Source organism: Neoarius graeffei, chromosome 5 (genome assembly GCF_027579695.1).
Source record: "Neoarius graeffei isolate fNeoGra1 chromosome 5, fNeoGra1.pri, whole genome shotgun sequence".
In the NCBI taxonomy this organism is placed as follows: Eukaryota; Metazoa; Chordata; class Actinopteri; order Siluriformes; family Ariidae; genus Neoarius; species Neoarius graeffei.
The window spans coordinates 30,370,806-30,394,906 of record NC_083573.1 but is presented as its reverse complement, the minus strand read 5'-3'; the positions used below and the strand labels follow the sequence as shown (position 1 = coordinate 30,394,906).

General features: G+C 43.1%; 1 protein-coding gene across 11 annotated transcripts in view; it reads left to right on the top strand.

Annotated features, from left to right (window-relative positions):
• Positions 1-24,101, top strand: part of LOC132886624 (uncharacterized) — a 64,329-nt gene that overhangs the window by 24,553 nt on the left and 15,675 nt on the right. For 3 of the 11 annotated variants that reach the window (XM_060921524.1, XM_060921518.1, XM_060921516.1), the window contains exon 1: positions 15,218-16,047. The exons of 5 other annotated variants lie outside the window; for them this stretch is intronic. The gene's annotated coding sequence lies outside the window, so the exon portion shown is untranslated. Of the gene's footprint in view, positions 1-15,217; positions 16,048-19,440; positions 19,924-20,022; positions 20,083-24,101 lie in introns of those variants that run through there. 3 more of the 11 variants (XM_060921514.1, XM_060921513.1, XM_060921520.1) reach the window with 3 other exon arrangements.

The window sequence follows — 24,101 nt, the reverse complement described above, 5'->3', positions numbered from 1 at the left end:
TGGTCAGGCAAAATACAAACAGATTATCAGAAGCAAAAAACTAAGAGTGCTGTAAAAATAAATAAATAAATAAATGTATCCCCAGGCGCTGTAGCGCATGTGCTCACTTGCATGTGTGTGCGTGTTCGTTCAGTGCTTTAGATGGATGAAAGCAGAGCCTAATTTCTCTAAGGGGATTAATCAACTATTCAAAAATAAAAAATCGCCAGCTGCCGGCAGTTATTGACAGAGCTGCTATGTCTGGGATTTAGATATCTTATGCACTGTAAAACCCGATAAGGTCACTGAGCTCAAAAATTTTATTGAAACCGATTACGTAACAATTTTTGAGGTAAGTAACTAAATTTAAGGTAAGAGTTCTTAAAAATTACACTATAGTTACACTTAATTGTAATTTTTAAGAAATCTTTAGTTACTTACCTCAAAAATTTTTACGTAATTGGTTTCAATAAAATTTTTGAGCTCAGTGACCTTATCGGGTTTTACAGTGTGCCGATGATATCCAGAACACTACTGTAGTCACCATTTCGAGCTAGGAAGTGGAGTTTTACATGCAGGACACAGACAAGTGGACTGAAGCACACAGTGAAATGTCCCAGTGCTGTTATGTAAAATATCAGCACTCTTGGAACGCTGCTAATCAAATGAGTGGACTGGAACTAACTGTTGTACAAACATCTGTATCTAATAAATCACAAGGCTGCACAAATGAAAAGAAAATGTCATTTAAACATGAACCTAGTGTTAGGGTTTTGCTGGGATTCGAACCTGGTTCGTTGATTCAGCAAACCCCCACTAGGCCACCAGGGGAATGACTCAAATGCAGAGGCGTGAGGCGGAAGTAGAAAAAGTAACAAAAGGTTTATTTATACTATGTACACTATATACAATCCAGGGCAAAAAAAAAACAAAAAAAAACAAAGAGTATAATTCAAAAAGAAAAAGGCAAAAATGCAAAAGCTCAGAAGATCCACAAAACACAGTACAAAGGAAACTGGAGATAAACATAACAGCACAAAGACTCCGTGACAAGAGGACTGAACTCAGGGGTATAAATACACAAACTAATTAAGGACACAGGTGAAGATAATTAGGACTAACAGGCAATTAACAAAAACACAAAACACAGGAACAGTGGCGGCCTCTAGAGGCCAAAATAAACAAGACACGAAAAGGAAATAACAGCGGCCTCTAGAGGCCAAAACAGTCCAAGTCCTAACAGGACCCCCCCCCTCTAGGAGCGTCTCCTGACGTTCCCAGGGTGATCCGGATGGGCCGAATGGAAGTCCCGACACAGTTCTTTATCTAGGACATCCCGAGCAGGAACCCAGCAGCGCTCCTCAGGACCATAGCCCTCCCAGTCCACCAGATATTGCAACCCACCGCGGACCTGGCGGGAGTCAAGCAGGCGATGCACAGTGAACACAGTCTGCCCCTGGAAGATGCGGGGGGGTGGGGGGTTCCTAGGGGCAGGGGCATACGTAGACGTCAGTACAGGCCGCAACAGGGAAACATGGAAAGTGGGGTTGATCCTCAGAGTCCGGGGCAACTGGAGCCGGTAGGAGACAGGGTTCACCCTGCGCACCACCTTGAAGGGGCCAATGTAGCGAGGAGCAAGCTTGCGGTTCTCCACCCGCAGCGGAAGGTCCTTAGTGGACAGCCAAACCCGCTGCCCAGGGCAGAAAGTGTGTGCAGGTCTTCTGTGGCGGTTGGCCTGAGTCTGGTTGGTGCTGGAGGTCTGTATGAGGGTCTTCCTGACCTTGCTCCAGGTCTTGCGACACCGTCTCACATATTGGTTGACTGAGGGCACCCCCGCGTCCTCCTCCTGGTCCGGGAACAGAAGTGGCTGGAACCCGAATTGGCACTGGAATGGCGACAGCTTGGTGGCCGATGACTGCAGGGTGTTGTGGGCGTACTCTGCCCATGGCAGCCAGGTGCTCCATGATGTCGGGTTATCCATAGCCAGGCCTCGCAGGGTGGTTTCCAGGTCCTGGTTGAGCCTCTCCGTCTGACCATTGGACTGTGGGTGAAACCCAGAGGAGAGGCTGGCAGTGGCTCCGATGACCTTGCAGAACCCGTGCCACACTCGGGAGGAGAACTGGGGCCCTCGGTCTGAGACGATGTCCTGTGGAAGACCAAAGACTCGGAAGACATGATTAAATATAAGTTTCGCTGTTTCAAGAGCAGAGGGGAGTTTGCACAGAGGTATGAAGCGGCAGGCCTTGGAGAATCTGTCAACAATGACCAAAATGACCATGTTACCTTGTGACTCAGGGAGACCCGTGATGAAGTCGACTGCCACGTGGGACCAGGGACGCCGGGGAATGGTCACAGGATGCAGGAGACCCTGGGGACGCTGTCGTGGGTTCTTGGTTCTGGTGCAAACCTCACAGGACAGGACAAATTACCTAACTTCCTGCTCCATGTTAGGCCACCAGAAGCATCTTTTCAGGAAGTCCAGGGTCCTCCGAGCTCCCGGGTGGGCGGTGAGAGGGGAAGAGTGACCCCACTGGAGAACCTTGGCCCGGGCTTGATGTGGGACGTACAAGAGGCCCGGTGGCCCCGTCCCAGGACCGGGGTCCTGGCGTTGGGCTCGTCGAACAGCCTCCTCAATACCCCAGCGGACAGGGGCCACAATCCGGGACACCGGGATAATAGGCCCGACTTCATTCTCCCTGTTAGTGGCAGAGAACAGCCTGGACAGTGCGTCAGGTTTGGTGTTCTTGGAGCCGGGACGGTATGAGAGGGTGAAGTCAAACCGACTGAAAAACAGGGCCCACCTAGCCTGTCGAGGGTTCAGTCTCTTGGCTTGCTGGAGGTACTCCAGGTTCTTGTGGTCAGTCCAAACCAGGAATGGATGTTGCGCTCCCTCCAGCCAGTGCCTCCACTCCTCAAGGGCCAGTTTGACCGCTAACAGTTCTCGATCCCCCACATCGTACCGGGACTCCGCAGGACTCAGGCGGTGGGAGAAGTAAGCGCAGGGGTGCAGCTTTCCTTCCGAACGTTGAGAGAGTACCGCGCCGACACCACTGTCCGAGGCGTCCACCTCCACGATGAATGGTTGGGAGGTGTCCGGGAGGACCAGAATGGGTGCCGTGCAGAAGCGGTGCTTGAGGTCTTTGAACGCCTTTTCTGCCTGAGGAGACCAGCCATAAGATCCACCTGTCGCTTTGGTGAGGTCTGACATGGGTGCTGCCACAGAACTGAAGTTCCTGATGAACTTGCGGTAGAAGTTAGCGAATCCTAAGAACCGCTGAACCTCCTTAACGGACTTGCGAGTAGGCCAGTCCCGGACGGCCAGGGTCTTGGCAGGGTCCATTTGGAGTTGGCCTGTCCGTACAATAAATCCCAGAAAGGAGACCTCGGGAACATGAAATTCGCATTTCTGGGCCTTGGCGAACAGATTGTTCTGTAGCAGCCTCTGGAGAACCTGGCGGACATGGTGGCGGTGCTCCTGCATGGTCTTGGAAAAGATAAGGATGTCATCGAGGTAGACAAAGACGTACAGGTTAATCATGTCCCTTAAGACGTCGTTGATTAGGGCCTGAAAAACAGCTGGTGCGTTGGTGAGTCCGAAGGGCATCACCTGGTATTCGTAGTGCCCAGACGGGGTGTTAAAGGCAGTCTTCCACTCGTCTCCCTGTCGGATACGGATGAGGTGGTATGCGTTCCGTAGGTCCAACTTGGTGAAGACGGTGGCGCCTTGGAGCAGGTCGAAAGCAGTGGACATCAGCGGAAGGGGATATCGGTTGCGCACAGTGATCTTGTTCAGGCCCCTGTAGTCAATACATGGTCGAAGCCCCCCATCCTTCTTGCCGACAAAGAAGAAGCCGGCACCAGCAGGTGAGGTGGAGGGTCGAATGAACCCAGAGACCAGGGCGTCTTTGAGGTATTCCTCCATAGCCTTGCGTTCTGGCTGAGAGAGGGAAAACAGTCTGCCACAAGGAGGGGTAGTCCCAGGGAGCAAGTCGATGGCACAGTCGTAGGCCCGGTGCGGAGGAAGAACGGCGGCCCTGCTCTTGCTGAATACTTCCTTGAGATCCCAGTACTTGAGATAACTCGGTGAGATCAGGGGGCTCGGCAGGAGACACAGGAGAGCTAGAGAGCAGACAAGAGGCATGGCATGCAGGGCCCCATTCCACAACCTGGCTTGTTACCCAGTCTATGCGAGGGTTGTGGCGAGTAAGCCAAGGAAGGCCTAGAATAACTGGGAACTCAGGTGAAGGAATCAGGTGCAGGGATATTTCTTCCTTGTGACCTTGAGACTGGAGGAAGACTGGAGAAGTAACTTGGGTGACTCTTCCATCACCTAACGCTTGGCCATCGAGGGCAGACACAGACAGAGGGACTTCAAGAGGCGCAGTAGGTATATTGATGCTATGGGCGAAGTGAATATCCATAAAGTTCCCAGCCGCCCCTGAGTCTATCAAAGCTTGACAAGAGTGGACAGACTCACCCCAGGAGATGGAGACCGGGATGTAGATTCCTTGACCAGGGAGTCCGGGAGAGAGGGTAGGCCCCGTCACAACCCTCCCTCGGCTGGACGGGGCGGTCCTTTTCCCAAGAGTTCGGGACATGATGCTCGGAAGTGACCAGGCTTGCCACAGTAGATGCAGCACTTGTCCCTCCTTCTGCGCTCCCTCTCAGATGCGGAGAGGCGAGTACGACCCACTTGCATGGGTTCTGGACAGTCACTGAAGGAGGTAGACGGTCTCCAGGTAGAGGTAGGGAGGCTGGGGGGGCTCAAGGCTTGGTGGCGTTCTCTCATCCTGTTGTCCAGACGAATAGCATGTGAGATGAGGGTTTCGAGGTCACTTGGGCATCCAATAGAGGCCAGACCGTCCTTGATGGGGTCAGACAGACCATGGTGGAAGGCTGACACCAGGGCAGTCTCGTTCCATCCACTTACTGCTGCGAGTGTTCGGAACGAGATGGCGTAATCTGCGACGCTTCCTCCTTGCCGGATGGACATGAGCTTTCGGGCTGCGTCGGTACTGATGTCTGCCTGATCGAAGACCCGAAGCATCTCTTCGGAAAACAGCTGGAAATCAAAGCACTCAGGTCCCTGTCTTTGCCAGATAGCAGTAGCCCAGGCTCGCGCCTTACCAGCTAATAAGGTGATCACAAAGGCAATCTTGCGGCGATCCGTAGTGTAGGTGGTAGGCTGAAGCTCAAAGGTGAGTTGACACTGGGTAAGGAACTCTCGGCACTCACTGTGCTTGCCGTCATACCTCTGTGGTGCAGGAAGGCTGGGTTCGCGAGGTGAAGAAGGCAGCATGGCAGGAGGCACTGGAGCAGGAGTGGGAGCTGGATCAGGAGCAGGAACTGGATCAGGAGATGCAGGCAGAGATGTCAGCTGTGCCAGGGTTTTCCCAATTTGCTGAAGCAGTTCCTCGTGGCGAGCAAGGGCCTCACGTTGGCTGGTGAGCGTACGTCCATGAGCGCTCCGAAGCGTGTCAAAGCTGCCATAATTCCCTGAAGGTTGGCCGGGTAGACAGTTGAAGCAGCCTCTGCTGAGTCGGTCATGACAGAGTCTTTCTGTTAGGGTTTTGCTGGGATTCGAACCTGGTTCGTTGGTGTGATGATCCAGCAAACCCCCACTAGGCCACCAGGGGAATGACTCAAATGCAGAGGCGTGAGGCGGAAGTAGAAAAAGTAACAAAAGGTTTATTTATACTATGTACACTATATACAATCCAGGGCAAAACAAAAAAAAAAACAAAAACAAAGAGTATAATTCAAAAAGAAAAAGGCAAAAATGCAAAAGCTCAGAAGATCCACAAAACACAGTACAAAGGAAACTGGAGATAAACATAACAGCACAAAGACTCCGTGACAAGAGGACTGAACTCAGGGGTATAAATACACAAACTAATTAAGGACACAGGTGAAGATAATTAGGACTAACAGGCAATTAACAAAAACACAAAACACAGGAACAGTGGCGGCCTCTAGAGGCCAAAATAAACAAGACACGAAAAGGAAATAACAGCGGCCTCTAGAGGCCAAAACAGTCCAAGTCCTAACACCTAGGTGAATAATACGCACTCACAATGAGTGTTAAAATAGGATCATGCATATCTCTCTTTCATGACTATCTAATTATCATCAGGGAGAGCAAATTTTTTTCTTTAAATTGACTTTCACATTGCCAAAGCTATAAAACAAAGATACTCACCTTGAATAGGTGCTACAGTACAGTTATCTGGAAGGTAGAATAATGATTCTATAACTATGACTCATTAGATAGATAGATAGATAGATAGATAGATAGATAGATAGATAGATAGATAGATAGATAGATAGATAGATAGATAGATAGATAGATAGATAGAACCCCGATTCCAAAAAAGTTGGGACAACGTGCAAATTGTAAATAAAAACAGAATGCAATGATGTGGAAGTTTCAAAATTCCATATTTTATTCAGAATAGAACATAGATGACATATCAAATGTTTAAACTGAGAAAATGTATCATTTAAAGAGAAAAATTAGGTGATTTTAAATTTCATGACAACAACACATCTCAAAAAAGTTGGGACAAGGCCATGTTTACCACTGTGAGACATTCCCTTTTCTCTTTACAACAGTCTGTAAATGTCTGGGGACTGAGGAGACAAGTTGCTCAAGTTTAGGGATAGGAATGTTAACTCATTCTTGTCTAATGTAGGATTCTATTTGCTCAACTGTCTTAGGTCTTTTTTTGTTGTATCTTCCGTTTTATGATGCGCCAAATGTTTTCTATGGGTGAAAGATCTGGACTGCAGGCTGGCCAGTTCAGTACTCGGACCCTTCTTCTACACAGCCATGATGCTGTAATTGATGCAGTATGTGGTTTGGCATTGTCATGTTGGAAAATGCAAGGTCTTCCCTGAAAGAGACATCGTCTGGATGGGAGCATATGTTGCTCTAGAACCTGGATATACCTTTCAGCATTGATGGTGTCTTTCCAGATGTGTAAGCTGCCCATGCCACATGCACTAATGCAACCCCATACCATCAGAGATGCAGGCTTCTGAACTGAGCGCTGATAACAACTTGGGTCATCCTTCTCCTCTTTAGTTCGAATGACATGGCTTCCCTAATTTCCATAAAGAACTTCAAATTTTGATTTGTCTGACCACAGAACAGTTTTCCACTTTGCCACAGTCCATTTTAAATGAGCCTTGGCCCAGAGAAGACGTCTGCGCTTCTGGATCATGTTTAGATACGGCTTCTTCTTTGAACTATAGAGTTTTAGCTGGCAACGGCGGATGGCACGGTGAATTGTGTCCACAGATAATATTCTCTGGAAATATTCCTGAGCCCATTTTGTGATTTCCAATACAGAAGCATGCCTGTATGTGATGCAGTGCCGTCTAAGGGCCCGAAGATCACGGGCACCCAGTATGGTTTTCCGGCCTTGACCCTTACGCACAGAGATTCTTCCAGATTCTCTGAATCTTTTGATGATATTATGCACTGTAGATGATGATATGTTCAAACTCCTTTCTGATATTGCTCCACTATTTGTCGGCGCAGAATTAGGGGGATTGGTGATCCTCTTCCCACCTTTACTTCTGAGAGCCGCTGCCACTCCAAGATGCTCTTTTTATACCTAGTCATGTTAATGACCTATTGCCAATTGACCTAATGAGTTGCAATTTGGTCCTCCAGCTGTTCCTTTTTTGTACCTTTAACTTTTACAGCCTCTTATTGCCCCTGTCCCAACTTTTTTGAGATGTGTTGCTGTCATGAAATTTCAAATGAGCCAATATTTGGCATGAAATTTCAAAATGTCTCACTTTCGACATTTGATATGTTGTCTATGTTCTATTGTGAATACAATATCAGTTTTTGAGATTGGTAAATTATTGCATTCCGTTTTAATTTACAATTTGTACTTTGTCCCAACTTTTTTGGAATTGGGGTGATAGATAGATAGATAGATAGATAGATAGATAGATAGATAGATAGATAGATAGATAGATAGATAGATAGATAGATAGATAGATATCCTGCAGCTCATTTAAAAAAACAATCATTTTCCACCAGTCATAACCATAAAAAGACTAAAATAAATAGAACAATTACATAACAATAAAAATAAGGATGTACATTAATGTGATACACTTCACCATTAACATCCATTGAGGTTGCACCTGATTTAGGGGCTAAATACATAAAGTTGGAATCTTCATGATCTTTAGTCACCTTCACCTGCTACAGCACGGCTTGCAAGTGTAAAGAGCAGTAAAGTTGGATGGCCAAAGAGAAACACACTTGTGTGCTAGTTTTTATCTTTCTGAAATATTTTTAAAGCATTTGTCTGGGTGATACTGTGTAGTAAATAACTCCTTTGTCTTAAAGATATCTGAATGTTTTTAACATTATACTTACATAGGCAGCTGATGGATTTCTGTGGAAACAAAAACAGAGACAGATAAACACATCCAGTCATTAAATAAAATCAGTTAGGAAAATACCCACCTTGTTAACTTGTCACTGTTGTTTCCTATCATGTCTGGATGTTATTACAAAGGACATCATCTTGAGTGGAAACACTGTTAGTGGTTTGATGTGTCTCAACCTCAGTGTTGACTTTTTTCTGTGTGCTGTGTGGATGTCAGATGAACTTTCATTGTTGTTTTCTATCATGTCTGGATGTTATTACAAAGGACATCATCTTGAGTGGAAACACTGTTAGTGGTTTGATGTGTCTCAACCTCAGTGTTGACTTTTTTCTGTGTGCTGTGTGGATGTCAGATGAACTTTCATTGTTGTTTTCTATCATGTCTGGATGTTATTACAAAGGACTTCATCTAAAAGACATAAGCTCTACTTTTACTTTAGTGACTTATAAGTAAGGACTAAACACAAGTTGTGTTGTGAGTGGAAACACTGTTAGTGGTCTGATGTGTCTCAACCTCAGTGTTGACTTTTTTCTGTGTGCTGTGTGGATGTCAGATGAACTTCAGTGAATATGATTATAAAACGTTATTACTCACGCCAGGATCAGCACTCCAGTACGTTACATTTTCATAGCATTTCTTAAAGGTGACATACCGAAGCCCTCGGCTCTCAATGGTGTTGTTGTTGAAGCTCATTTCATTTGCCTGGACAACATTCTAAAAATATGCAGATATGCATACAGTATTAAAAATTTATTAAAAATATAAAATCCAAAATGTATTCGTTACCTCACTGCCTTGTAGTTGTTTGTGTAGTTTAGTTGTGTATGTATTTAATAATTTCAGTAATTTCCTAAATGTGTGGTACAGGGATTATATACTAATGTGAATTCAGATGTATTGAGACATCAGCTAAACTGGAGCAGCTGAAGTGCAGCAACATTTAATTTCTTTCCTGATAAAAGAAAGTCAAAACATATTTACAACTTATTTTATTTCTTATTACTAAGCCCTTCTTTTAGAATTACTTTTAGAAATAGCGTGACATAATTCATGTAACCTTACATAAGTTGGTGTGGTCAGCATCAAATAGGAAGGCTGCCCCCAAAGGTATTGAAATAGTTAAAATGACAGATGCTTTATTCAGTTTTATTCATCATGTTATAAAATGCTTATGAGAAATATATTACACATGATGTATGATAATTGGATATTACACAGTGGCATCACGATATGAAGTTTATCTTTGAGTGGTGAACATATTCACGAGTGAGTGGAGTGAATGAGTGAAATATTTTTCAACATGAGATGTCCGTGTATCACCACAGGGAACCCAATCATTAGTGCAAGGCAATGTATCTCAAATACTTGACCACCAGACAGTGAAATTTGTATCTTTATTTCCATAAGATAGATGGGTTTTATCCAGTGCTTATTTTTAATTTGCTTTTTAAAAAATAATGTGGGATTATTTACGAACACATTTTACGGAATATATTCATGACTCATATAAATCTTATTAAAACAGTTTTAGTATAAATAAGCAGGTGATTATCGGAAATCGCACATGCTGATTGGTCAAGAGATTCAGACTATTTCTCAATAATCACGGCAAGCGACTCAGCAGATTGGCTGGCAATAACTTTGTTACTGTAAATGAGGAAGAATTACAGATTATGAAAGAAAATGCTGTTCCTAAAAGCACTAAAGATGCTACGAAGTTTGGTGTAAAATGATTCAAAAGTAAGGTGGAACTGTAATTTCCATCCATCCAAACTTCCATTATCTGTAACCACTTAACCTGTGCAGGGTCGTGGGCAAGCTGGAGTCTATTCCAGCTGACTACGGGCAAAAGATGGGGTACACCCTGGACAAGTCGCCAGATCATCACAAGGCTGACACACAGAGACAAACAGCCATTCACACTCACATTCACACCTACAGTCAATTTAGAGCCACCAATTAGCCTAACCTGCATGTCTGTGGACTGTGGTGGAAACTGGAGCACCCAGAGGAAACCCACGCAGGCACGGAGAGAACATGCAAACTCCACACAGAAAGGCCCTTGTCAGCCACTGAGCTCGAACCCAGGACCTTCTTGCTGTGAGGCAACAGTGCTAACCTTTTTGATAATGCATCAGAGATAAAAGTAATTAAAAGAGACTACCATAATTTTGTTCTTGTGACTACAATGGAAGTCTATCTTTAAAATGACTTGTGCAAAGCTGCACATCATGACTGACCTGAACCTAACCGGAGATGCAAGAAGAAAGATATATATGTTATTTACCAGCTGGGAGGTCCGTTTCGTGAAATACCGTGACTGAAGTCTTGAAAGTACTGAGCGAGGCCCTCTGGGCCGAGGTCAGTATTCAAGGCTGAGGTGATGGTACTTCACCATACGGACCGACCTTAAGCTAGTAAATAATTTTTTTTCTTTACCAAATTCTAACAGAAAACGAGAGCGCCCGAAAGGGGAAAACCGAAGTGAGCCGCCATTTTGAATCCTCATTCACGGCTGCAATGCAAATGGCTTTCTCCTCGGTATACAAAAAACTACATTTTACCGCCTCTGTAGTCCCCTATTTATACAAATAGGAGTGATTCAGGATTCAGCCATGTTTTTGCTCGGTGTTAGCAAGTTAGAGAGTGTGGGTGCAATCAGTTAATTATTGAAATTAAGTGATCAATCTCGTTAAATCAGTCTCATTAAATTTTGAAGGTCAATAATTAAAATGAATCAATCCCATTGAATCGTTTAATTTGACTCGTTTGAATTGAATCATACCATAGAATCAGTCTCATTTGAAGTGAATCATTCAGTGAATCGTTCAATGAATCATTTAGTGAATCGTTCAATGAATCATTTACTGAATCGTTCAATGAATCATTTAGTGAATCGTACCATTAATCCTGGTGCTTAATAATAAATTACCAAACAGCTAAATTATGGTATATTTCCAAATTATTACGATCACTTACCATATTACATAACATATGCACCCTTTTTGAATTCTTTGAGAAGATTGGGGACTTCAGATATTGTTGTTCACACAAATAAACACAGTTTGTTTAATAAATTAATTTATTATACAAAGATAAAAAGATAAAATAATAAATCAATATATACAAGCAGTGAGGTGTGTGTGTGTGTGTGTGTGTGTGTGTGTGTGTAGGACTTGACCATGTGTTTAGCCTCGTGTAGCTAACTACACGTGGTGGAGGCCTAGCTTGTTGGTAGCTAAACAAAAGAATGTTATCTAAATAGAACAAAGGATTAGCTCTGTGTTTAATCTTTGCTTGTGTGTGTGTGACCATGTGTTTAGCCTCGTGTAGCTAACTACACGTGGTGGAGGCCTAGATTAGCCTTGTGTTGCTAGTATGTGTTTGTGAAAGGCCCTATGGCCTAGCTAAAGTGTGTTTGTTAGGCCTGGTGAGGCCTACTGAGCACGTGTGGCTAAAGACAAAAGGGAAGCTATCTAAAGTGTATCAGGCCTGGTCAGGCCTGTTGAGCACGTGTTCTCAGTAACAAAAAGATTCCACACTCATAGCATTACCAAACTCACTGAAACCTTGATAAAGGTCAAAATGTATGATAAGGAAATGAAGGTGTTAGTCAGAATGAGAGAGAGAGAGAGAAAATGCACAACCTATCAAACAATTGAGAGAATAGAACCAAAAATAAATCATCAACACGCTGCGTGTCTAACAGTGTAACATAAACCTGGGTTTAAATTCACACTATTTCAAATAAAAGCAAATTCCTAAGACTATCCTAATTATGCCCAAATGCCAAAATCTTACTTAATCCTGCCTTTCGCAAGATATGAAGAACTATTTGCCGGTGTAGTTTCGGGCCTTGCCGTGGGAGCACGTGAGCCGCTCGTGATGGAGGCGTAGAAAACTTTCGGGTCCAGCGGAGCACTTGGGTGGTTCCCGTGGAAAGCAGAGGATTCTTGGTCCGAACCTCAGCGTTCGTGAGGAAAAGTCTCTGATCAGAATAAGATGCACAGCGCTTTTGAGTTAAAAAGGATTCAATCGCTTCTTAACTTTTAACTGCCTGGGCTGCAGTCGTGACGTCACTTCTAATGCAGGTAAACCGGTTGTAACTCAGGTTGAGTTTAAAGATCGCGCGACTCTAGAGTTTACCTTTGCCAAGGGTAAGAAAGAAAATCGCGCTGAGTGATGGATCTTGCAAGAAAGAAGACGTCACACCGTAGGTGTGAATGTGAGTATGAATGGTTGTCTGTGTCTATGTGTCAGCCCTGTGATGACCTGGCGACTTGTCCAGGGTGTACCCCGCCTCTCGCCCGTAGTCAGCTGGGATAGGCTCCAGCTTGCCTGCGACCCTGTAGAAGGATAAAGCGGCTAGAGATAATGAGATGAGATGAGTCATTCAGGATTCAGCCATGTTTTTACTCTGTGTTAGCAAATTACAGGTTTTTAGCTTTCTCCTGAAATGTTTTCTTTTATTTCTTCTTCCTCAGGGTAGTAAAACTCGCTTTCACTGTGAACACTGTCGTTATCGCTATCCATGCTGTAAAATTAATGCTATTCTCCTGAGAAATGCTGGCAAAACTTTAAGATTTTTGATAATATTATAAATAAATCTTATAAAAAAAAAGATAAATGTTGAAAAAAAATTCTACTATGTTTGTTGTTGTTGTGAACAAGCAAGTCGCCAGAGGTCCATAACCGGGGTCCGTAACTGGGGTCCGTACCGTAGGATACGGACCCGCTCGCCAGCCAATCAGAGCGCAGGATTTGGACCGCAAAAACAAATAAAAACAAATATTCAGCCACTACCCCTTCCCAAGACTCAACTATTCACAAAATAATCTGATTTAGCTAAACTAACAAGAAATAAACAGAACAGCAACCAAAAAATGGAGTTATAATGGACAACAGTTGATGTATATACTCACATTAATCAGCCAGGTGTCGTGCTGAGACACAGGGACAGTTTCATCAAGATTAAATGTGACTGTACCATTCGGATGCTGATGGCCAGAACAGCCACTTCTTCCTCCACATGGAAGAAACAGCAACAATATGCTGATGACTGTATGAAAAAATAAACAGTTATAACTGTATTTTGACCAAAGACAAAACGATTTATGTTTGTCAGTTTTACTCAAATCACTGAAAACTTGAACCATGGGACAAACAAACAAAAAAAACAAATTGCATCAAGTTTGGCAGGTATTTAAAAAAAATCTGGCTAAAATACTTTTATATGTGGGTCATTCCATGTCAATTCAACCGCGCACTTAGGTCTCAAAAAATTCTGAAAAAAAAAAAATCACCAGATGTACCCATGTTAACTAGGAGAAACACTGTAAATGTATTTGAATGTAAGATGTATACTCTCCATAGCCAGTTTTACTGGGGGAGGGGGGTGTCAATTTTGTTCAGACTTTTTTTTTGTCAAAGTTCACAAGCCCATAGCTCAAGAACTAAACCATATAGGAGGCTCAAATTTTGCATGCTGGTACATAAACAGGAATAGTATGTAGCAAAACTGTCATTTTGGGTCTGGATGATCCTGCATGGTCATAGCACTCCCTCAAAGATGATCAAAATTTTATTGGAGTTTTTGGCCGTGCTCTGTTTAGGCCTTCAGAAGACATATTTTTACCCAACATAGGCTCTTGATTTTTTTCCCTTATTGAGATAAGTAGAAACACTCTCAAAAAAAGCAATAAACAGAAAGGAAACTCTATCAGTGTTTGAACAGAAGACCTCACAAGTCTTACAAATCATTTTGGATGTCATTTTCAGAGCACTGTAACACCTTGTGGGAATGTGCGCAGATTTTTAAAATATTTTTTTCTTTATTCTCCATGATCCCTTCTTTTTAAAAACACCAATTTGGCTTGTCTTACTCGAATCTTTCTTTTTTATTTTCCACCCTGAACATGGGCAAAATGCACCATTGAGAGCAATATGTTTTCTATAACATTAATGGAAAGAGTAAATAACCAAAGGCCAATTTTGCCCTGACATGATCACCTGAGAGTGCCTGTGCAGGGGTGGAGGTATCCTTTTCAATTTCAATGATTCAGTGATTTTAGGGGCACCTGTGATTACTCTCAATTTTGAGTAACCACATTCAATATTGAGAGTTCACATAGTCAACATCGTCAGCTGATCGTCGCAAAAACATACAAAAACTCGATTTATAGACAAAGAACAGTGTGTATGCAGGGGCAGATAACCCAGACTATGTGAAACCGGATGTTTATTCCTCAAGCCTCGTGCAGTATCGCGACTGCGAGACTTTGCTCGTTCCGGTCATGCGCACGATCTGCATTTCTCATTGTGCAGAGCGACATTGTTTACACCTGAGAGATTTTGAATAGCGTCTGCTGAGTGAAAGAATGCGAACACCGAGAAAGAAAATGAGATACTGCTGGCGGTATCTTCCTGAATGGAAGGAGACATTTAATGGTGTCATTGTTCAGGCGAAAAATGAGGAGTTTGTTTGATAATTTGTTAATAATTTGCATTTTCAAATACGAAATATTAAGTGGTTGCGCATTGCACAAAAATACATTTCACATAAATCACTACTAAAACTGGCACGGTAGAACAAATCTGATTGGTTGTTATGATTCTTACGTTGCAATCATAGAATTCAACTGTATTAAGGTAGGATTATTTCAAAAAGCCTGAATTTAATATTAACCCTGTTTTATACATATGTATCAATCCTAACTACTGGGGACTAGTTATTGTGGGTGTGTGTGTGTGAAATGCTGACACAGCCGCGCACACACAGACCTGTGATAAGAACAAGGGGAGGGGTCGTGCGGGCGGGGGGTTTTTACACAGTGGTGTAGTCTACTTTTTTGCAGTGGGTATACTCAGTGCTTGCCATGCAAAAAATTGCATGCAAAGCTAAGTTAACATGCTAACAATATTCACTACATTGTGTAACTATGACCAGCTAATCAGACAAACGCTACCAAAGTATTTCGCTACATCAATAAACGAAGACTAGAAAGAATAAAAAAGAAAGATTTAATAAATAGCCTGATCTTTCCTGTGATGAAGTGGGCGCTGCAAACCCGCGCATTTTTGATGGTGCTTTCATCCCAGTCTACACGTTTGATGGCTTGTATAGACGTCGGCGATTTTTTTGGAATGGGTGAGATCCTGCTGGAATTCTGTACATTTTAACCCCATCACTGCTACGATTCTGACACCCGACAACACAACAACTAGACATTTCTTCCAAATCTTTCTTCTCGTCTCTACCGTCGCTGAGGTTGCGCACGCAATTTACTCTTACTTATTAACATCGGCGTCGCCAGGGGTATTTTACTGGGGCACGTGCCCCAGTATAGATCTGTAGTGCCCCAGTAAAAAAAATCCAGTGACGAAACGCTCTGAATTTTAAACTTGGGAATAGCTGCAATTTAATTAATTCATAACGTGGGGTAGGCTAACCGATGCGCGAAGAAGACCATCTACAATGCTTTTACATTGGTAGTTTTGGCTGGCCTCGCGCACACTAAGCAATGTGAAAAAAGTGTGCGCGTGACATGAGTAACATCTTGGTTGCTATGGGGACCGCAGACTCCAGCAGCCCTCAGATGCAATGAAATTCAGAGCAGGGGAAACCATCTCTCCGTGTTTTTCAACTGTTTACAGGTTAGTAGACAGTAATTCCACTGTCATTTTTGTAACACACACACACACACACACACACACACACTAGGGTTGCCACCTGTGTCTGACAAAAATCCTGGACATTTCGACCATCCAATCGACCTTTTTGCTTGTAAGCAACGGCGCCCTTCACACATCTAACCCAAGACAAAAATCGCCCTTCTACGCTGAAACTGTATTGCTCTAATTAGTAAAAATGACGCTTTTGCTAGTTATTTGTTTAGTTAATTGCTTTACATAATATAGCAGGTCTTCAGTAGCCTGGCAAGCCAGACTAAATGTGAATATTTAGTCTGGCCTCGATCCGTAGACATTTCCGAAGCGGGTAGGAGGAACAACCCACTGTCTTTCAAACTGTCTCTGTGCGTATAGGCCAACGCTCTGACCAATCAGCGCAACAGTGACTGTGACGTAGTCAGAGCGACAGAAAGCAGTGGGGGAGGCCTTGAAATAAATAATTTTTCAAAATGCGTATTAATTAATAAACATGTTCTAGATATTAAGAAGTTTGGAGATAATGACCACAAGTTTGGAGTCTGTACCACATACATAACATACAGTCATTTTTTTTCCCCAAGTGTTTTTCAAGGGTTTGCTTAAACTGTTTTTGAGAGTTTTTATTTAGTGGTGTTTGGTGAAATAATTTCCCTTAAATTTAAAATAACGGGAAAATAAGAAACAATCAAAAAGTAATGTTTCAAAGCTGTTTATTAATTCTTTGTACTGCACAAACTAGCCCCATCCTTTTGGCTACGAGCGGAGCTAGCTGGTAGATCAGACTTTTGCCATAGCCGGTCGGCAAAACAGCGAAAACGTCCTTCTTGAAAAGGAATGAGCGGAGAGCCTCTTCCTGCTCATGTTTCAACGAAAACCCCAAGTCTAATTCTTCTAAAACTGATTCCAAAGCGGAGTCAAACGCGCGCTGTTCACTAGCCGTAGCCATCTTTCCTGCTGCGCTTTCTCCAGCGTCGCGCAGCTTTGCCGTCACTCCTGCAAAAGGCCGCCCAAAGAATTCAAACAAAAACCTTGCGTTGTGATTGGCAGGCACGATTTGATGCCCGGAGTGTTTTTGTTTACATGGTGCGAGGCTAGACCCACTCGCTAGGCAAAAATATTTTTGGCCGCTAGGCGGGTGGGTCTAGTTTACTAGGCTAGGTCTTCAGTATTTTGGTTTATTTCCAACAGTTTTTGGTTGTGGACACCTGGGGGCAGTAGTGGGCACAGGTAAAAGGGAAATACATAATTAAGTTCAGTTTGTTTGCTTATGTGGAATAAAAATAAATAATCTAATTTTTCATTGTATCTAAGAATACCTGAATGTAACAATGTAAGGCGTAGTGTCAAACAGCTTACCTGATTGCTTAGAGTGTGGTGTGTGCTTTGCTTGTGCTTGCCTGTGCCTCTGCTGCTCTTGGCTAAACAAATACATAGGAGGACATGTAACTGATATAACTGGGCACATACAGGAGTATGTTACTACACTACACTATTTCATTTAATTCACCAAAACCTTACCTAATCTTCCATTTATATTTGGTGTTTTTCTTTGCTGCTGCTATGAGTCCTGGCTGATTTTCAATGAATGTCTTGAACTCAGTACAGGACAACTGAAAGTTTAGCCTGACTTGAAGCTCAGCCTTCACCATTGCAACAGAGAGTCTGTTTCTTTTATCAGTCCAAGCCGGTTCCAGGCTAACACCAACTCTCTGCTGGGCCAGAGGAAAGAACCGCTTACGTCAGCGGGGGGGGGCGGAGTTGTTAAGACCAACAACAATAACAAGACCGTGAAAGATCGCCATTTTTAAGCGCCGAGAAGCAGCAGCTGTACAAACGCGAAGTCATCCATTATTATTATTATTGTTGTTGTTACTGCTGCTTTTTCCGTGTTTTTGCTTTGATATTCGCGCCAAGGTTTATGTAAACGTAGCGCCGTAACTGACGTATACAGCGACGTAAGTGACTTATACAGCGACGTGATGACGTGACTCCGCTTAGTGGCGCTTAGCACGGGCGAGCTATGGAAAAGCAAACTGGTTCTCAGCTGGCTCGCAAGTTGAAATACACGTTTTGCCCATCATGTACAAAAAACCGGGACATTCAGTGTCCCGGATTTTTATTTTTTTTTTCCGGGACAGACCATGAAAATCCGGGACAATCAGGAAAAACCGGGACAGGTGGCAACACACACACACACACACACACACACACACACAGTGGTGCTTTTAGAGGCTTTTGGATTGTGTTTAGAGATGTTCAATGCTGAAAATGCGTGTGCTTACAAAGATATGTTTGGTGATTTAAAAGGTATCAAGTGTGAATACTGTTGGCCATTAAGTACTCTTGGTTGAGTTTAAAAACTCGGCGGTGTTGTATTGTATGTTAATATGTTCTTTTACAATATTACCAACAGTATAAGTATTACATTGCTATTATCACAAATGTTGCAAATATTCATACTGTTATTATTAAATGATTGACCTGGATTCAGTGTCCTCGTAATCATTTTGAGTTTTACAGCTCTAGTGACTAGTTTTAAGCAGGCCGTTTCTAAATATAAATATCAATATATAAATATATATTACATAAAATATAATATATATTACATAAAATGTAATATATATTATATAAAAAATATAAATATAAATATAGTGCAAAATTTTTAGCTCGCGCGCTTCGCATACATTTCCTGTGCCCCTTTTGTGCCCCAGTATGGTCTTGGGTCTAGTGACGCCCCTGCTTATTAATGACGTTTACTGCGAAGGGGTCTACAGACGGCTGGCTTGACTGACATAGCAACAGTTGCTATGGGGAGCGGAGCTCCCAGAAGGGTCAATTCTCTGCTCTTGGATCAACTCGCAACGGCTTGAGTGCTGAGTCGGGCTCTGTCAGCGTCTAATAAATGAAGCCCATAGGATTTGAATTGAATAGGCGCTTGTAGCGCTCAAGCGCGTTTGGTGAACACAGGCATCTAATGGAACTGTGGAACATTCATCTGACAATGTTGACGTTGGTTTGGCCAGTTCAGATAACGAATATATTTTTCGGTAGGCGTATGCGCATACGCAAATCACTGAGCTCTTCAGTGAGTATACGGAAATCGTTGAGCTTTTCCAGTGGGCATACGGCGTATACCTGCGTATCACGTAGACTACACCACTGGTTTTACATGTAGTCTACACTTACAAGTCTAGTGTTGCCACCTGTCCCGGTTTTTCCTGATTGTCCCGGATTTTCATGGTCTGTCCCGGAAAAAAAAAATAAAAATCCGGGACACTGAATGTCCCGGTTTTTTGTACATGATGGGCAAAATGTGTATTTCAACTTGCGAGTCAGCTGAGAACCAGTTTGCTTTTCCATAGCTCGCCCGTGCTAAGCGCCGCTAAGCGGAGCCACGTCATCACGTCACTGAATACGTCATTACGTCGCTGTATACGTCATTTACGGCGCTACGTTTACATAAACCTTGGCGCGAATATCAAAGCAAAAACACGGAAGAAGCAGCAACAACAACAATAATAATAATAATAATAGATGACTTCGCGTTGGTACAGCTGCTGCTTCTCGGCGCTTAAAAATGGCGATCTTTCGCGGTCTTGTTATTGTTGTTGGTCTTAACAACTCCGCCCCCCCCCGCTGACGTAAGCGGTTCTTTCCTCTGGCCCAGCAGAGAGTTGGTGTTAGCCTGGAACCGGCTTGGACTGATAAAAGAAACAGACTCTCTGTTGCAATGGTGAAGGCTGAGCTTCAAGTCAGGCTAAACTTTCAGTTGTCCTGTACTGAGTTCAAGACATTCATTGAAAATCAGCCAGGACTCATAGCAGCAGCAAAGAAAAACACCAAATATAAATGGAAGATTAGGTAAGGTTTTGGTGAATTAAATGAAATAGTGTAGTGTAGTACATACTCCTGTATGTACTCAGTTATATCAGTTACATGTCCTCCTATGTATTTGTTTAGCCAAGAGCAGCAGAGGCACAGGCAAGCACAAGCAAAGCACACACCACACTAAGCAATCAGGTAAGCTGTTTGACACTACACCTTACATTGTTACATTCAGGTATTCTTAGATACAATGAAAAATTAGATTATTTATTTTTATTCCACATAAGCAAACAAACAGAACTTATGTATTCCCCTTTTACCTGTGCCCACTACTGCCCCCAGGTGTCCACAACCAAAAACTGTTGGAAATAAACCAAAATAATGAAGACCTAGCCTAGTAAACTAGACCCACCCGCCTAGCGGCCAAAAATATTTTTGCCTAGCGAGTGGGTCTAGCCTCGCACCATATAAACAAAAACACCCCGGGCATCAAATCGTGCCCGGCAATCACAACGCAAGGTTTTTGTTTGGATTCTTTGGGCGGGCTTTTGCAGGAGTGACGACAAGGCTGCGCGACGCTGGAGAAAGCACAACAGGAAAGATGGCTACGGCTAGTGAACAGCGCGCGTTTGACTCTGCTTTGGAATCAGTTTTAGAAGAATTAGACTTGGAGTTTTCGTTGAAACATGAGCAGGAAGAGGCTCTCCGCTCATTCCTTTTCAAGAAGGACGTTTTCGCTGTTTTGCCGACCGGCTATGGCAAAAGTCTGATCTACCAGCTGGCTCCGCTCGTAGCCAAAAGGATGGGGCTAGTTTGTGCAGTATGAAGAATTAATAAACAGCTTTGAAACATTACTTTTTGATTGTTTCTTATTTTCCTGTTATTTTAAATTTAAGGGAAATTATTTCACCAAACACCACTAAATAAAAACTCTCAAAAACAGTTTAAGCAAACCCTTGAAAAACACTTGAGGAAAAAAATGAGTGTATGTTAAGTATGTGTTACAGACTCCAAACTTGTGGTCATTATCTCCAAACTTCTTAATGTCTAGAACCTGTTTATTAATTAATATGCATTTTGAAAAATTATTTATTTCAAGGTCTCCCCCACTGCTTTCTGTCACTCTGGCTACGTCACAGTCACTGTTGCGCTGATTGGTCAGAGCGTTGGCCTATACGCACAGAGACAGTTTGAAAGACAGCGGTTTGTTCCTCCCACCCCCGTCAGAAATGTCTACGGATCGAGGCCAGACTAAATATTCACATTTAGTCTGGCTTGCCAGGCTAATGAAGACCTGCTATATTATGTAAAGCAATTCACTAAACAAATAACTAGCAAAAGCATCATTTTTACTAATTAGAGCAATACAGTTTCAGCGTAGAAGGGCGATTTTTGTCTTGGGTTAGATGTGCGAAGGGCGCCATTGCTTACAAGCAAAAAGGTCGATTGGATGGTCGAAATGTCCAGGATTTTTGTCAGACACAGGTGGCAACCCTAAAGTGCACTGTCTCTGCAATATCCTGTAATATGCAGTCAAGTTTACGGGAGTAGTCTTTCCCCCACCGAATTAAATGAATTCAATCACAATATTGTGAATCCATTTTCTTTCTTTGTAGGCTAAGTTTATCTCCGTTTATGTTGGTGTATGTGTTCATATATGGTCCGCTTTGTGCGCAAATAGCGTAAGAATATGTGTCGTTGACGTCACCCCCCATGCAGCGGGGGTGAAAATTCATCACTTCAGAGTGTTTAGTCCCCTACACGCCTAAACTGGGATCGCGGATTAAGTGGTTAGCGTTACTTGCATTGACGTTTTGTTTTCATGCCGCGGAGCTATTTGTATGTATTTTAAATGTAAAGGACTTGCCTGTAGGTTTGTGTGTGTTGTTTTATGTTTGGCATCTTTCCGGTTGTACCGCGTGTCTGTGAGAAAATCGGAGGGGAGGGTTAACAGGTGGGCACGGGGGTTGATAAAGCGCAACTGCCCTGGTAATATGCCACATGATTTTCCCGGACTAAAGCAACCTTCGGGGCCGTGGTTTTGTGGTTGGCGCAGTTAATTGTTAGAAACATGTTGTCAGACCGCCATCACTACTACACACTATATGAAAAATATTTGCCCCCTTGCGATTTCTAATTGCCCCCTTAGTAAACTGTTCCTGGCGCCGGGCCTGCTGTGTGCCACTGCTGTTTGGGACATTACGTGTGTGAAAGGATGAAATGTTTCACATAGCCTAACATTTTGAGATTTATTTCTGAGAAGCAAGATATTTTTCTTTCTTTGTTATCGCTCTTTGTTTTCACAAGTTAAAAGTCGCCTGGATTCCAAAATGAAAACGAACAGTTATATACCAAATGAATGTTCTTGTTCTGAATACTAAAGAAACTGTTGTAGGCCTAGGTTATTTAAAACCCAGAGGTTTTTTTTTATTTTATTTTTTTTCTTTTTCAATTTTCATTTTATTTATTTTTTTTTCTGTGTGTTTGTGTAGTTTGATGTTTGTTTGAGTGTTTTGTCCGCCGGTTGTGGTGTAGCTCCGGACCCAGTTTTGGGCGTTGGTTCCCTCTAGGCTTTGGTTCGCTGTGGGTGATGCCTGCGCTCCCAGGTGTGGACTGCAGTGAGCTCGCTGCTCATTTTACATTCGTGGTTGTCCAGTGCTCTGCGCTTTAATGCTTGGTGTGATGTTCCGAGCGATGTTGCTCGGTGGCGTCGCGGCGGCTGTGCAGGCGGTTTGGGACACACCAGCGCTCTGCGTGGCGGAGCTTCTGTGCTCGCTTTGTGGATCCACGGCGTGGTGTTTGAGCGATGTGGCTGATGGCGTCACGGCGGCGGTGCTGGAGATGTGGGACTCGTTTTCATGCGCCTTTTGGTGGGACTGTGGCTGCTACACCACTGGAATTACATCCTGACTCCTACTTGGTGGACTTTTTATTATTTATTTATTTATTTATTTATTTATTATTTTTTATTGTTATTATTTTTTTTCTTTGTCTATAATTGTAAAGCGTCCTTGGGTTTCTTAAAGGCGCTATATAAGTTGAACTTAATAATAATAATAATAATATTATTATTATTATTATTATTATTGACCTGGCGACTTGTCCAGGGTGTACCCCGCCTTTCGCCCGTAGTCAGCTGGGATAGGCTCCAGCTTGCCTGCGACCCTGTATCAGGATAAAGCGGCTAGAGATAATGAGATGAGATTATTATTATTATTATTATTAAGGTTATGTTCTTGACATGTTGTTCATTGACTCACTCATTCAAAGGCTTCTTGAGGCTAAACTTTAGTTAACCAGACTTGTTAACCGTGATGTCTGATGGATTTTTTCACCATGCAATTGCCTATTTCACCATTGCTTTTTCTCGATTAAATAGGTGTTGATGGATATGAAGTTTTATCGTTCAATAGTATTTCTAATTGTGCCACTGTCATTATTTAAGTTTCTGTGTCTAGTTAGACAGGCAGGTCTGAGGGGTGAATTTGCTGAGCGCAGTTGACAACAGGCGGGGGTGGGGCCTCGGGGGGGTGTCTGCCCAGGGCCTCGGCAAGGGTTAACGCGGCCCTGATTACAGCTAACAGCCTGGAGGGAAACTAAACACTTAAAACTGAGAGTAGCATCTCAAATAAAACATAAAAAACAAAACAGTCATAATAGCTGGAGAAAAGAAACATCAGTCTAAAAATGCACAAGGAAAAGATATCCTAAAGCCTTTACATTCTCCAGGTGTCATGCAGAGGGAACTCAATAAAGTTCACCCCTTTTTCATTTTCATTTTGTTGTTATTTTTATTATTAGTATCATTAGTATTATATATATATTGGAATTTTTTTATATATATATATATATATATATATATATATATATATATATATATATATATATAGGGCAGCACGGTGGTGTAGTGGTTAGCGCTGTCACCTCACAGCAAGAAGGTCCGGGTTCGAGCCCCGCGGCCGGCGAGGGCCTTTCTGTGTGGAGTTTGCATGTTCTCCCCGTGTCCGCGTGGGTTTCCTCCGGGTGCTCCGGTTTCCCCCACAGTCCAAAGACATGCAGGTTAGGTTAACTGGTGACTCTAAATTGACCGTAGGTGTGAATGTGAGTGTGAATGGTTGTCTGTGTCTATGTGTCAACCCTGTGATAACCGGGCGACTTGTCCAGGGTGTACCCCACCTTTTGCCCGTAGTCAGCTGGGATAGGCTCCAGCTTGC